The following is a 13,481-nucleotide window of genomic DNA, read 5'->3' as shown; positions in this document are numbered from 1 at the left end:
GTGTGGAGCAGTCACAGCACTCGCTGGGCACGGGAGCTCCGTCTCAGAAGAGCTAGTCCCCGCCTGAGGTCCGCTGCACCAGGGCCTCAGCAAGGTGCCAGGCACTGGCTGCTTCTCAGCTTTAAAACCGGCCGAAACCCTGACACACCAGAAAGGCTTAATAGATGTGCCTGCAGCAAGGCCTGCTGCACAGCAGAAGCCTGGACATCCCAGTCCCTCGATGTAGTCCTTGAGAATGATAGCGGGCCCGCATTCTTGCCATGTGCACAGCACGGCAATATGCAGACAAGGCCTGGAGAAAGCCACTGGTTTTCTAGAACCAAGGACAAGCAAGATGCTGACCAATTTGGCTGTGCTTTTCACACACAGTTCAATCAACACGCATCCTGGCAGCTGCCACATCTTGTCCAGCCTAGGATGTGCGTTTGGAACATCCTCCTTTGTTCTGAAAAACCGAGTCTGTTTTCCGTGAGTGAAGCAGGTTTGATGTTTCCATTGTGCTGCAGCAATGCCATTAGTTATATTAACTACCCTCCACCCAGAAATGACAATCCAGCATATCTCCAAATTAGCCTTTTTATTGAAATCAATAAAGGAGAAAACACATGACACTAAACTATTTGGTGGCAGCTTTGTTATAAACTCATTACTGGAAAAACAGCAATTGGACAGACCTTTAACCACTGTCATTGATTCCAGCACAGCGAGAGTGATCTATTGAGTTAATCAGTGAAGTTACTGCGGTTAGCAGTGTCTGTATGCTACCCTGCTTAGGACTCAGGCAGATGTCTAGAAAAACTCCCCATGTACAGGATAGTTGTAGGCCAGGTGCAAGTCTCACAAGAGCAAAAATTTCACCACCACCATTCCCCAAACAGACTGGTTTTAAAGGCAGTTTCTCACATTCTAGAAAAACTTACAAAAAAAAAAAGAAATCATTTGCACTGCCCATAAGGTCTGGGAAGACAGCGCACTGATGTAGAGAGCAGGCCCTGCATAAGCAGCTCCCAGCATACTCCACCGCCTGTGCAGTTCTGCAGAGACGTGCTTTTAAGAATCGAGCAGAAGTTTCAAAGGATACATTCATACAGGTGATTTTTGCAGGACTGACCCTTTCTGACCCTCACTGCTGGTGCCATGGCGAAAGTTTCAGCCCCTCGAACGTTGGTAATTCTCAGGGCTACATATCTAAGGAAAGGTTAACATTGCTTTTTTCCCTCCAGTGACTAGACTTCTAAGTTCCATTTGTGTCCTCAGAATTCCTTTTTCATCAAGGCTGCTGAAAGAAAAGAGATGGTGTCAGTATTAATACAATGCTCTATGTCTCATTCCTGGCCTCATGACAGAATTTAGACAGTAAAACACTTAAAATAAGATTTGTTTCACAAGAAGGAATGAATTGAATTTTTGCAGGTATCCAGTATCTTAAGAGCTTTAAAGAGCCAGCATCTGATAACAAATTATTCTTGCAGGAGCCTGGTATCAGTTTATTCCTAAATACATGTTTACTTGCAGCCATTTGGCATCAAGCTGCTTCTCGATAATACCAGGATACAGCATGTGATGCCAAACCCTTTTTTAACATTCTTTTTATCCATGGTGCCCCCAGGTAAGCATCTTCCCATAAGTGCCTGTGCAGTTTAAAAAAAACCAAAAAGCAACAAAAGAAATTCAGACAGAAAGCAGACCTATTGCATAAATAAGAAATGTCTGAGAACAAGGCACATTTTTTGAGACACACGACAGAATTTTCTTTCTTCCCCCTCAGAAAATCTCTATAACAACAACCATAATTTAGAACTGAATTTCAAAGTGCTTTTAGCCACATTTACAGTTTACGTGCTTTTCAGTTGTTACTGGAACAGGGTGAGACAGGAGAGCCTACCTCTCCTCCGCCTCTCAGCATGCCCTTTGGCACCCTGCATGCTCACACAGCAGTTGGGCCTGCTGCCGGCCCAAGACATGTGTTCTGTCCATCACCAGTGACAGGCAGGGCAATGATATATTTGCCAAAGACACCATCTTGACAACAAAGATGCATGCTCTCCCCGATTGCTGTATTAAAGCTGAGCTAAAATGTTTTTCTGCTTTATAGATTTTTTTTTTAATGGATTTTCCCATACAGACACTAACTTTTTAGTGAATTTTGTGAGGATACTCAAATTCACCCTAGGGAGAATTTATTCTATTTACTCAACTGAAAACCAACTATTTCCCTTGGGAACTTTCTGCAGGTTTCTCCCTAGGATGAAATTCACTATTTTTATATGAAAACAAAGTTAACTGTTGCCAAAGTTGTTAGGTTTGTTTGTGTTTTACAAAATAACTATTTTACATGACAGTAATGAATAGCATTTTTTTCCAAGAGAAACAGCAAACAAATAGAAGCAAATGTGAGAACACATACTTGCAAAATTTTCTGGAGACCAAAATCACTTCAACATTCCTATACAGGAATAAAATGCATATAACCTCAGAACTCTCCTTGCAGGATGCCCTTTGCAGAGATATGGAAACTAGAGCAAGACAATTAATTAGACCAAAATTTTCCAGGAAGATTTCATCTATTTCATGGACTAAGAAGGACAGCCCAGCATCATAATAATACCATTTTTTTTCTCCCTGTAAACAAAAAAATTATTGTAAATAGCCTCCTTAGCAAGACTAAAGGTTTCTCACAGAGTTCTAATCACTGCACATGGCTGACATTTCTAACCCATTTGAAAATACACTAAACTATACCAGTTGCTTCATGCAGCCACAGAAAATTGCCTCCAAAAAGAGACTAAAGTTGATATTGGTAGAATAGGAAAACATGCAAATCTAGAAGCAACAGTGTAGTGATTTTTTACTGCAATTATTTGAGCTAGTAGAAGTGCACATGCAAGAGCCCAGCTGTTGAACATAATGAGCTTCCTCAGCTCAACAAGCTGCACTGCCACACTCAGAGAAACCTGATAAGCAGCACCACAGCCAGCTGCACACCTGTAGAAGGTCAGCAGTAATTTCATTTCCAGAATGGCAACACTCAACAGACTGGCAAGTTGTTCTAGGACCTGTTTCTGACAGGTTTCAAAGACGCTCATTCAGAATAGCCACTGTTTATGAGAGGGCTTTGTAGACTCATTCTGTGTGATCACCCGAGCTGCCTCAGCTTCCCTGTGGTAGAAGACTATAGCAGCAGGAGTCCATCGTGAAAACTGAACAAGTTATCAGCACCGTTCCCGGAGCCAAACTTTCAACAGTCATTTCAAGAATTCAGTCCAAGGGAGGGAGTGCCAGGCTCCAGAAAACTGTTCACATGTTTTTTTACATATACTATGTATATGTATATGTCTATACATGGACAATGACAGATCTGCCATGAATTGAGAGCGAGCTGCTCCCCATTAGCTGCATCTTAGCACTCTTCCTCCGATCCATGTTAAACAGCACACCTGCCAGCTACCAGGAGAGCACCTTGGATGACTCCAGGTGAGAACTGCCCCAGTGCCCTGGTCCCATGCACTCCCCCTGGTGCTAACTGGAAGGCATGAGCTCTGCTGGATCCCATTCCAAAATGCCAAACAAGTGGTGACTTGGTAGTACCTTAAAATTCTGTTTCCCTAGTTAAATAAATCTGATTTTTTTTTCATGCGTCAGATTGCAAACATCTGAATTTGCAAGTCTTTGGCTTATCTTACTGAGTAGCATCTTTTTGCCACGTAAGATCTGCACGATATTTTTTCCTCTACAAAATTCTAACTCAAATGGCATTTACAAACATAATTTGGATAAAAAGATGAGTCACAATTTTCAGCATTCTAGATAGCAACAGGTTTATGACTCACAGTCAGGTCTTACTATGACTGAAGGACTTTTCAGCTTATGGTACAAGAAAATCTTGCTCACAGGCCATTCCATACTTTTTTGCAACTGAGGTAATGGTACTGTAGTTTTTTGGTAGCAACAGCAACAGAAAGTCTCTTACTCATATGTCCTGTGCTAAGATCTTTTTTTCCCGCAGCCATCAGTGCCTTCTACTGCTCCTTCTTCAAATTCTCTCCTTTCATATCCCCTGGCATTCAAAACTTTCAGTGGGATTATTGTTTCTTCTTGACCCTCTGTCCTGAAAAGTTATTAATTTAACAGGTTGATTGTGCACCTCCTCAGTTCCCAGTGATCAAAGTTGCAAGAACTTAGGTGTGATCTGCATCAGACTTTTAAACTGCGAAGTGTTTTGGGATCATCCAGAATCAGAGTGGATATCCTGATTTTCAAGTTCCAGGATAGTGGCTTCTCTGGAGACAGTTTGGGGGTGTCATGCTTTCATTCCTTTCAGTTCAGAGGAAAGGAAACAAAAAGCAAGGAAAGGATTTAATTAAATGGCCAAGTCCCCCTTACTCCCATCATACTGCAGAGTCAACTACACCCCATTTCAAAGTGAAAGAAAGGAGATACTGCTGTAAAGTGCACAGACTCAAACCCTGATTTAATATTGGAACAGCCTAATATACTTATCATGGGAAATATATAAATACAAAGCTTAAAATAGCTCATACAGTGCACTGTAATATGAAATGTGTTCAGATATAAATATAAAAGAAATGTTTTGAAAATACAAATTAGGAGAAACATACAGATATTGTGTATTCCAAAACTTCTAAATTTTGGTCATTGCATGATTTTTTATCATCGATCCCATATCCAGCAAAATTAGATTTACTGTCCTTGCTTCTTATGAAATTACACAGAGGCTGCTGCTTTATTCCTCTCCAGGACAGTAAAAAGCAATAAAATTCTTGCAGATTTCGACAGCAGGCAATTCAATAAAAGGCTATGTATATTTTATAAGTACAATAAAGACAAGTCTATAGCTGAATCATAAATGGGTTTTTGTTTGGTTGGTTTGTTTTCTGTAAGCATCCTTGTTGGAGTCTGTTCTCAACACAGGTTGGTCTTCTCAACACACAGCCTTCCCTTTTTGGGGAGAAGCAGAATGAAATTTATATCTTTATAATGTATTATTTAGGTTTTGCTCAAGGGATTTTGCAATGTGTATCCGTTTAAAATTTAAAGGTGTCGTGGAACTCAATTCTTTCCTGTTCTTGATTAGTGCTATAAAATTTTACATATAATTTTTTGTTACATTGTAAAGTGTATCTATCTTATCATTGTGGCATTTCCTTTTTTATGAGCAAACAATAAATATTTGATACATACATAATTATTTCCTAGACTTGCATCAATGCTCTGATTTTTTTAAATTTTGCAAGAATATAAGATAACATGGAGATTAATGGATTGGTGTATTTCTGAACAATAGTGCTACAATGGATTTAGTGACAGTGCCTGTCTGCTGAAAAATAAAATTTTATACAAATGTAAAACACAAACCTAACAACAGGCAAATGAACTGCCCTGCATAATTACAGATGTGTAAATTTTTTCTTCTCACTTGAAAAAGAAATTTTAAAACTATGAAGAGGCTGGACTCAGATTAAAGAAAAAATGTGCTCTCTATTTCGTCTGTAGGACAAGTTCCTCAGCACTGAAAATCAGTAAGAGGTTTATCTGGGCAGGGAGTGTGGCATCAAAACCCAAATTTCCTGGAGAAGGAAATTTTTCTATGCATCTACATAGAATCCACAGGTACCAGAGGCACTTCTGAGTAGTTTGCTAGTTAAAGTCTGACTCGTACTTCAAGGTACTAACTATTGTCATTTTATTACATTAAATGAGGATACAAACCTTCAGAGTATCTGAACGATATGGGACAGACCTAAATATATTTTTTTGCTATCATTGTGCAGCTAAAGCCATTGTTGTGCTTACTGTAAGAATTATAGATAAAGGTGTTTTGTTCACCAACAGAAGGTGATGCAGAATATCTCTGTCTCAAAATCAAAATAAGTATACTTTGGATAGACACCTATGTCAGCCCATCAAATGTCAAGGAAGAACTCCCTTTCAGTTGACTTATTAGAACATTATATTTCTCATTATAACATAAAAAGTGTAAAACCCACCACCTTAAAAATAAATTATTTTAATGAATCACAGCAGCGAGTACAGAGGTGGAAAAAACCCACCCTAATATAAAGAAAGCATTCAACAGAGAAAAGTGATGGTCTCTAAGCTTAGAATAATCAAGATGTGTGTGGGGAAAAAAAAAAATAAAAGAATGAGAGCTATGGACTCATCTCAGATTTCTGTTTCCAAATTGTTTGTGGTTTGAAACCTACTCCTAGATACCATCCATATCAGACCCAGTACTCAGAACTTGGCATATAAGTGCTAAACCCTTCCTAAAACAATTGCAACCTTCTGCTTTCTGCCAAAACCTAATGATAAAATTCTCCTTTGGCATTGTGATTTTGCTATTTCAAGACATGTAATCTGGTGGCTATATATTTCAATGTGTTTGTGGTTAAATGTTAAGGGTTTTTCTATCAGAAGTGTTAGACCTAATTCCTTTTCTCCTTTCCAAGTCATTTTTATCTATTCAAGGCAGATATACCACTGAAAAAACATCGAGTCACATGGGGTCTACACATGTACTAGCACTTACATACTGTGCAGGACAGCAGCGATTCAGGCCCAGATCCAGGAATGTGGGCCTTGCCAGAACATCTCAATAGCTTGCCTGAAGAAGCAAATAAAATAGAGCAATCAAACCTATACCTTGATAATTGGAGGACTTTTTACAACTTAATTAAATTTTAAAAGCATAATTACTGATAAATGGCATTTCGGCTCACAGCTGATGCACTGGGGGGAAAAAAGAGGACCTGGTAAAAGAATGGCGAGTGTTTTGAAATTGCTGTCTTAAACATAGTCCTGGGCACTGGGATGCATCACACACCATCTCCCCAGGGCAGGGGGGAGTTTGGTTTCCTCCCAAGGATGGTTCTTCGCTCTCCTCTGAGAGAGGACATATTGAGTGCTGGCACAGGGCCTGGAATGCTATGGAGTAGGCCTGGTTAAAGCCACACACCATATGCCCTCTAGTACCATTACAGACTTTTATACAGGTTACAAAAGTCCTGCAGACCTAAGAGCTTCTGCCTTTTCAATTGTGCTAGTGCAAACTCACCTTTCCCAAAGATTATCCCACTAGAGATGTCATGGTATACCAAATGCAGGGTGCAGCTGCTTGAAAGACAGCTGTTTCTGTTCCCTTTTCAGGTAAAATTTCCTCAGAAGAGCAAAAATTTACTTTTACTAGAAGGTTGGTGTAGAACTGGACTCAAAGGCCTCAGCCCTTCCTTGTGACCGAGCAGTGGAGTGAAGGAGCCTCCCACGGCATCTGGGGAGCAGAGCATCCAGCTCCCCAAAGCCCTCTGCCCAACCCCTGAAACACTCCTCCCCATGTCAAGGGTTTTGTACGGTGTACAATAGGTATAGTAAAACATTTCCTTAGCTGGCAGTCTTGGCCAACTAGGGAAGTCCCAGACGACTGGCGGTTAGAAAATGTGACGCCCATATACAAGAAGGGCCAGAAGGAGGATCCAGGGAACTACAGGCCTGTCAGTTGTTGCTGGGGAAGGCCATGGAGCAGACCATCATGAGTGCCATCACATGACACGACCAGGACAATCAGGCGATCAGGCCCAGTCATGGCTTCATGACAGGCAGGTCCTGCCTGACAAACTGCATTTCCTTCTATGACAGGGTGACCCACTTAGCAGACAAGGGAAAGGCTGTGGACTTTAGTAAAGCCTTTAACACAGTTTCCAACAGCATTCTCCTGGAGAAACTGGCAGCTCGTGGCTTGGATGGGTGTACTCTTCGCTGGGTAAAAAACTGGCTGGATGGCCAAGCCCAGAGAGTTGTGGTGAACGGAGAGAAATCCAGTTGATGGCCGGTCACGAGCAGGGTTCCCAAGGGCTCAGTTTTGGGGCCTGTTCTGTTTAATATCCTTATCAATGATCTGGATGAGGGGATCGAGTGTGCCCTCAGTCAGTTTGCAGGCAACACCAAACTGGGCAGGACTGTCGATCTGATCGAGGGCAGGAAGGCTCTGCAGAGGGACCTGGACAGGCTGGATCGATGGGCCGAGGCCAGTTGTGTGAGGTTTAACAAGGCCAAGTGCCGGGCCCTGCCCCTGGGTCACACCAACCCCAGGCAGCGCCCCAGGCCTGGGGCAGAGGGGCTGGGAAGTGCCCGGCGGAGAAGGCCCTGGGGGGGCTGGCTGACAGCCGGCTGGGCATGAGCCAGCAGTGCCCGGGTGGCCAAGGAGGCCACCAGCCCCCGGGCTTGTGTCAGCCCTGGTGTGGCCAGCAGGAGCCGGGCAGGGATGGGGCCCCTGTGCTCGGCCCTGGGGAGGCCCCACCTCGAGTGCTGGGCTCAGGTTTGGGCCCCTCGGGACAAGAAGGGCCTGGAGGGGCTGGAGCGTGTCCAGAGAAGGGCAGCGGGGCTGGGGCAGGGTCTGGAGCACAAGTGTGCTGGGGGGCGGCTGAGGGAGCTGGGGGGGTTCAATCTGGAGAAGACTCTGAGGGGAGACCTTATTGCTCTCTACAACTACCTGAAAGGGGTTGTAGTGAGGGGGGTGTTGGTCTCTTTACCCACGCAACAAGCAATAGGACAAGAGGAAACAGCCTCAAGTTGCACCAGGGGAGGTTTAGATTGGATGTTAGAAAGAATTTCTGCACTGAAAGATTTATCTAGCATTGGAACAGGCTGCCCAGGTAAGAGGTTGAGTCACTATCCCTGGAGGCATTTAAAAGATGTTTAGGTGTGGTGCCTGGGGACATAGTTTAGTGGTGGACTTGACAGTGCTAGGTTAACAGTTGGACTTGATTATCTTAAAGGCCTTTTCCAATCTAAACAAGTCCATGATTTCATAGTGTTTTCAGCAGAGGATTTTTAGGCCATAGAAATGCCCCATATAATGTCCAAACTCCAACCTCTTGGAACTGCAAGTGCCATAAACCTTGCACAGTCTGCTAGTAAGCATCTAACAGAGGCATCATCTGAGCTGGGGAGGGTTGTGTGGATTTGCAGCAATTCTAGAGTTACTAATTTTCACTGGACCAGCTCTTACAATATTGATTCAAATTCATTCAGGGCTTTTATAACCTCTTACAAGTGCACATTTCCAATATTCAGACACAGATATGGAAACAAGTTGATGCTGGCAGTGTTACACTGAATTTCTCTTTGTCATCAAATTTACCGTGGTTGCCTGTAGAGTACTCCACTGCATTAAACAACTTGTATTCAGTGCACCTTAAAAAGCCAGACACAAGAGGAAGAACCAATAAAGCCATGTCCTAGCAAGAAAAGGAGGGGAAAGCAGGGGGAAAAAGTAAATAAAAATTCCTCTTCTATTAGCGACCACCAGACCATTAGGAGGTACTGTATATAAGCCATGAAATTATTTTCTCTGGGCACTGATGAAAATGTGGCAACATAGATCCGGACTGCTAGCTCAATACACCTGCCCCAATACAAATGAAAACTTCCATGCCTCTAACGAAATGCAATCGTATATGCCCTTCATCTTTTCATTTTGTAATTGTACATTAAGTGCCTGTCTCAGCGTGAAAATTAATGGATCCTATGAGATGAAGAGCTGTCCGTAATGACTGACACCTCACACCAAAGGGCACAGCTTCAGAGAAGCACATGATTTTTCTAAACCTGGAGTTCAGTCATGGGTCCAGATTCCATTCATGAAAGACAGAGGTAACAGTGATTTTTTAGTACCAGTATTCTCTCTCAGCAGTGTAAAATAACATCAGTGCAACTGCATGCCAGGACACAAAGACTTAACTCATATCTCACAGAGGGTCCAACTTAGTCCAGCAATCTATGCCAAGCAACAAAGAGTTTTAAATCCTTTCCCTTCTGGGAAAATTAATTGGGGGTGGGGGGATCTTTTTTTATTATTAGTTTTAAGAAACACTTAAAAAGGATTTGATTCCACAATGAGAGGATTTAACGAGCATTTGCTTTAAAGAGCTAAGCAGTTGGTGGTGCTATTACACAAAAGGAGTATTTCAAGCATTTGGCTTTGGAGATCACAAGCATCACACTTCAAAATAATTTCTTTTGTACAGATATGGTGTTTCTATTTTCCAGTAGTAAAAGGAAATGCTTTACATTATTTTTGGATGGTTTAAAAGTAGGCAAAAGCAAAAATTTCCAACCATTCAATTCAATGTCAAGAGTGGCCAGATGGTGCCATGTGGGAATAAAATAAGGGTCCCCTCAACAGCACAAGCTTCTGGGATGGTACAGCCAAAGCTCTGGGAATGACACCATCTGTGGTCTCCTGCTGACCTCAGTGGGCCCTAGAGACCTATGTGATCATCAGGACTCAGCACATGAGCAGCAACCAGGCAACATCCCCAAAGGCTGCTAACAGCAGGAACAGCCAACAGGCAAATATTCTTTTAAATTAACTTCATTCTTCTTTAAAAAACATGAAGAGAGATAAGCTTATGAACCACCTGCAGCCTCCATGCAATTGGTATCCAAGGAATAACCACTCTGTAAGTTGGGCCAGTTATTTTATCTCTGCAGAAGATCCTTGGTGAAAGAAAGAGGCAAGCTGAGGTGCCAAACTGCTTTTTAGTCAGTGTTCTGCTTCTTGCCTTCTCAGTGTATTCATTTAGTAAGCACCAGAAAAAACAAAACCAGCTACCAAAAACACCTATGTCAAAACTGACCTGGATGGAAATTTGACATATTTATCAAACACCCACTTCTGAAAGATATGAACAGTATTAGCACCGCATCTGCCAAAATCAAGGGAAAGGAAGGAGGCCAAATATATGCTGACAAATATGCAAGCTCCAGTGCCCCTTGCTATGAGCAAACCTCTTCAGTTGGACCTCTTAACACAAATATCTCACTAATTGAAGCTGCATTTTTGTGTAATACTTTACAATTCTATCATTCCCATTTTAATGCTGGTTATAACAATCACTGGGTATAACAACCACTAGCCTTAGGGCCCTTGTTTGTGCTGCAATTAAAATGCAAAGTAAACTTGGACATGCTAGTAATAGGCAATAAAATTCTAGCATTTGGTTTGGTATCCACAAGGCTTTTATATTTTTGTCATGGCCACAGATCCCAAACTGAAGCTTCACTATTTACAGGTGTCTGGAAACACCAGAAAGTGCCAAAAATGGTAATACTTTCTTATATTAATGAGTTTGATCCAAACTTTTATAACCTCAGGAAAAAGTAAAGCATACAAAAAAAAAAAAAAGCTAATGCTGTTTCCATCTGCCTCCTTTGTAAAACATAAATTTTGATTTAATAAAATATCCTTGACCTGGCAGCTCTGTTCCTGGAGTCAGTGTGTTCACATGGTAACTGCAGAACTGGCTACATGAAGGAAATCCAAAATGCTTTTCAGGCCACACTCATGCTTAATCATAACAGGCATTGCAGGCAGATTTTATCTTTTAAAACATGATTTTTCTTCTGAAGAAAATGCAGGATCAGGAGATCAGAAGAAGCTAGCACAAGTAGCTGTGAATTCCCAAAGTCCTGCAAAGTAAATTACAGCAGTTCACAGCACAACAGGTCTGATACTAACATGAGAAGTGAGTGCTGTCTGTCTATTAACCCTATAGAATGATTTTGCCTGTATTTCAAATCCTAATCATATATTCCTCGTACCACAATGCCCTTCTCCCACTTATTCCATCCACTGAGTGTGCTGCAGCCAGCTGCCATCTCTTTTTCAACAAATATTTGGGCAGGAACATCCTCTGTTTATTCATTACTCGGCACTATGGGATCCTGAATCTAACAGGAACTGCCAGTGCTAATTCAGTGTGAATGCTGAGCCAATATAATATTCCAGACCTTTTGCTGACAGCGTTATGCAAAAGAGAAATGTAGGATACATGCCTTAAAGAAAATGCAAGACTTCCTGACTGGCAAAGAATCAAGTGGGACAGAGGATAATGCTTTTTTTTTAAATCATGTTTAAGTATCTGTACCACACAAATGTAGAAATAGAGATTTTAAAAATCCATCTAAAGAAGAGAGTTTAGTAGCTTACAAAATTGAGGGAGAAAAAGAGGGTTTGATTTTATATTCTTCGTCATGATATCAGAATTCTACTCCTTCGTTCAGAGCTATATCAGACATGTGTCCCATTCCAGCTGGCTTCTATTAGACAATGCAGAGTCAGAGTCTGTTTCAAGGAAAGGATGGGAGAGGAGTCTGGCAGGTGAATAATCATCAGCACCTGACTAATTTAGCAGAGAGAGTAGCAGAAGCTTTTAAGCATCTCACTGAGGCCCCAGTTTGCAGAATGACTTGGCATGAGTGAGGATATCTTCTGAATGGTGAGCTTTGTTGGTGTGGGCTTCTTGATGGGGAATTATGGTGCTATTGCAGTCAGAGGATGGAGCTTGTTGAGTCAGGTATCAATTGCATTTGTGCTGTTGACCCTTTACAGGAATCTGTCACTTAAAAAGTGGAGTACGTGGCTGTTTTCTTACCCAAATGCTTAGCAAAGCTATCTGGCAGGTCAAGCAAGGTCCAGATTTAATGCTGTGGTAGTCTAGAGAGAAATTCCAAAATACATCCCTATAAAAGTGGTTTGTGCAATCAGTTATGTTGGAAATTAGATTACCCTTGTGGTAACACTGAGGCTGTACCTGAATAGCTTGCCTACCAATAGGGATTACTTGACTCCCAACCAAAAGGAAACTGAATCCTCCCTCCTCTCGTCTGCCTGCTGAACATGCAACAGGGACTGCCAGAGCAGCCAAGGAAGCCTCTACTGGTGTTTGTGCTACTGAAGGTTGGGCTGAGTTCTTTTTTTTGTGAGTTTCTCTCACATCTGCTCTATGCATCATTATTCACTTTTTGCAACACTTCGCACTTCTAACTGTGGGATCAGTGTCCCCTACACAGGCCAGAACATACGCTTCAGTTAGCTGTTTGCTATTTGATCTCTCAACTACATATTTTTTTGTCATTTAAAAAAAAAAAAAACCAAACCAAACCCAAACCTATGGAAGGTGGCATAAACTTGCTCTTTAACAAACCAGGTGTTTTCTGCTTGTAAATAAGGAAAGAGTTTTTGCTTCTGTCATCTTGACTGAAAGCAAATTGTATTGAAGGAATTCTTGATGGGTGGCATGAGCAGCAGAACAGTACCTGGCAATGCTTATTTCAGAAGCACCTATAAAAAGACTTTCCAATAAACTACTCCTTTTTCTTTTCTTTCTCTTTGACTCAGAGCTGAAGGTGTTGGCATCTGCAGCCAGCATCTGGAATTTGGTCCAGAACAGATGATTCACTACTTGTCCTGCAAAACCATAAGGCATGATGTCTTGAGATAATCATCCCCATTAATTTGATCAGAAAGAATTTTTGGTCAAGCAAGTGGTAGAGCAGATAACAAAGACAACTTTCAGAAGACATTACAAGGAAATATAAGAAACTTTGGTTAAAAGCCATTTAAAATGTTATTGATAGCTTGGTAGCCTGTCAAAGTTGGAAGAACCGTTTTCTAGTCACAC

This window comes from Phalacrocorax carbo, chromosome 18 (assembly GCF_963921805.1).
Source record: "Phalacrocorax carbo chromosome 18, bPhaCar2.1, whole genome shotgun sequence".
NCBI lineage: Eukaryota > Metazoa > Chordata > Aves > Suliformes > Phalacrocoracidae > Phalacrocorax > Phalacrocorax carbo.
This window is presented reverse-complemented; position numbering follows the sequence as displayed.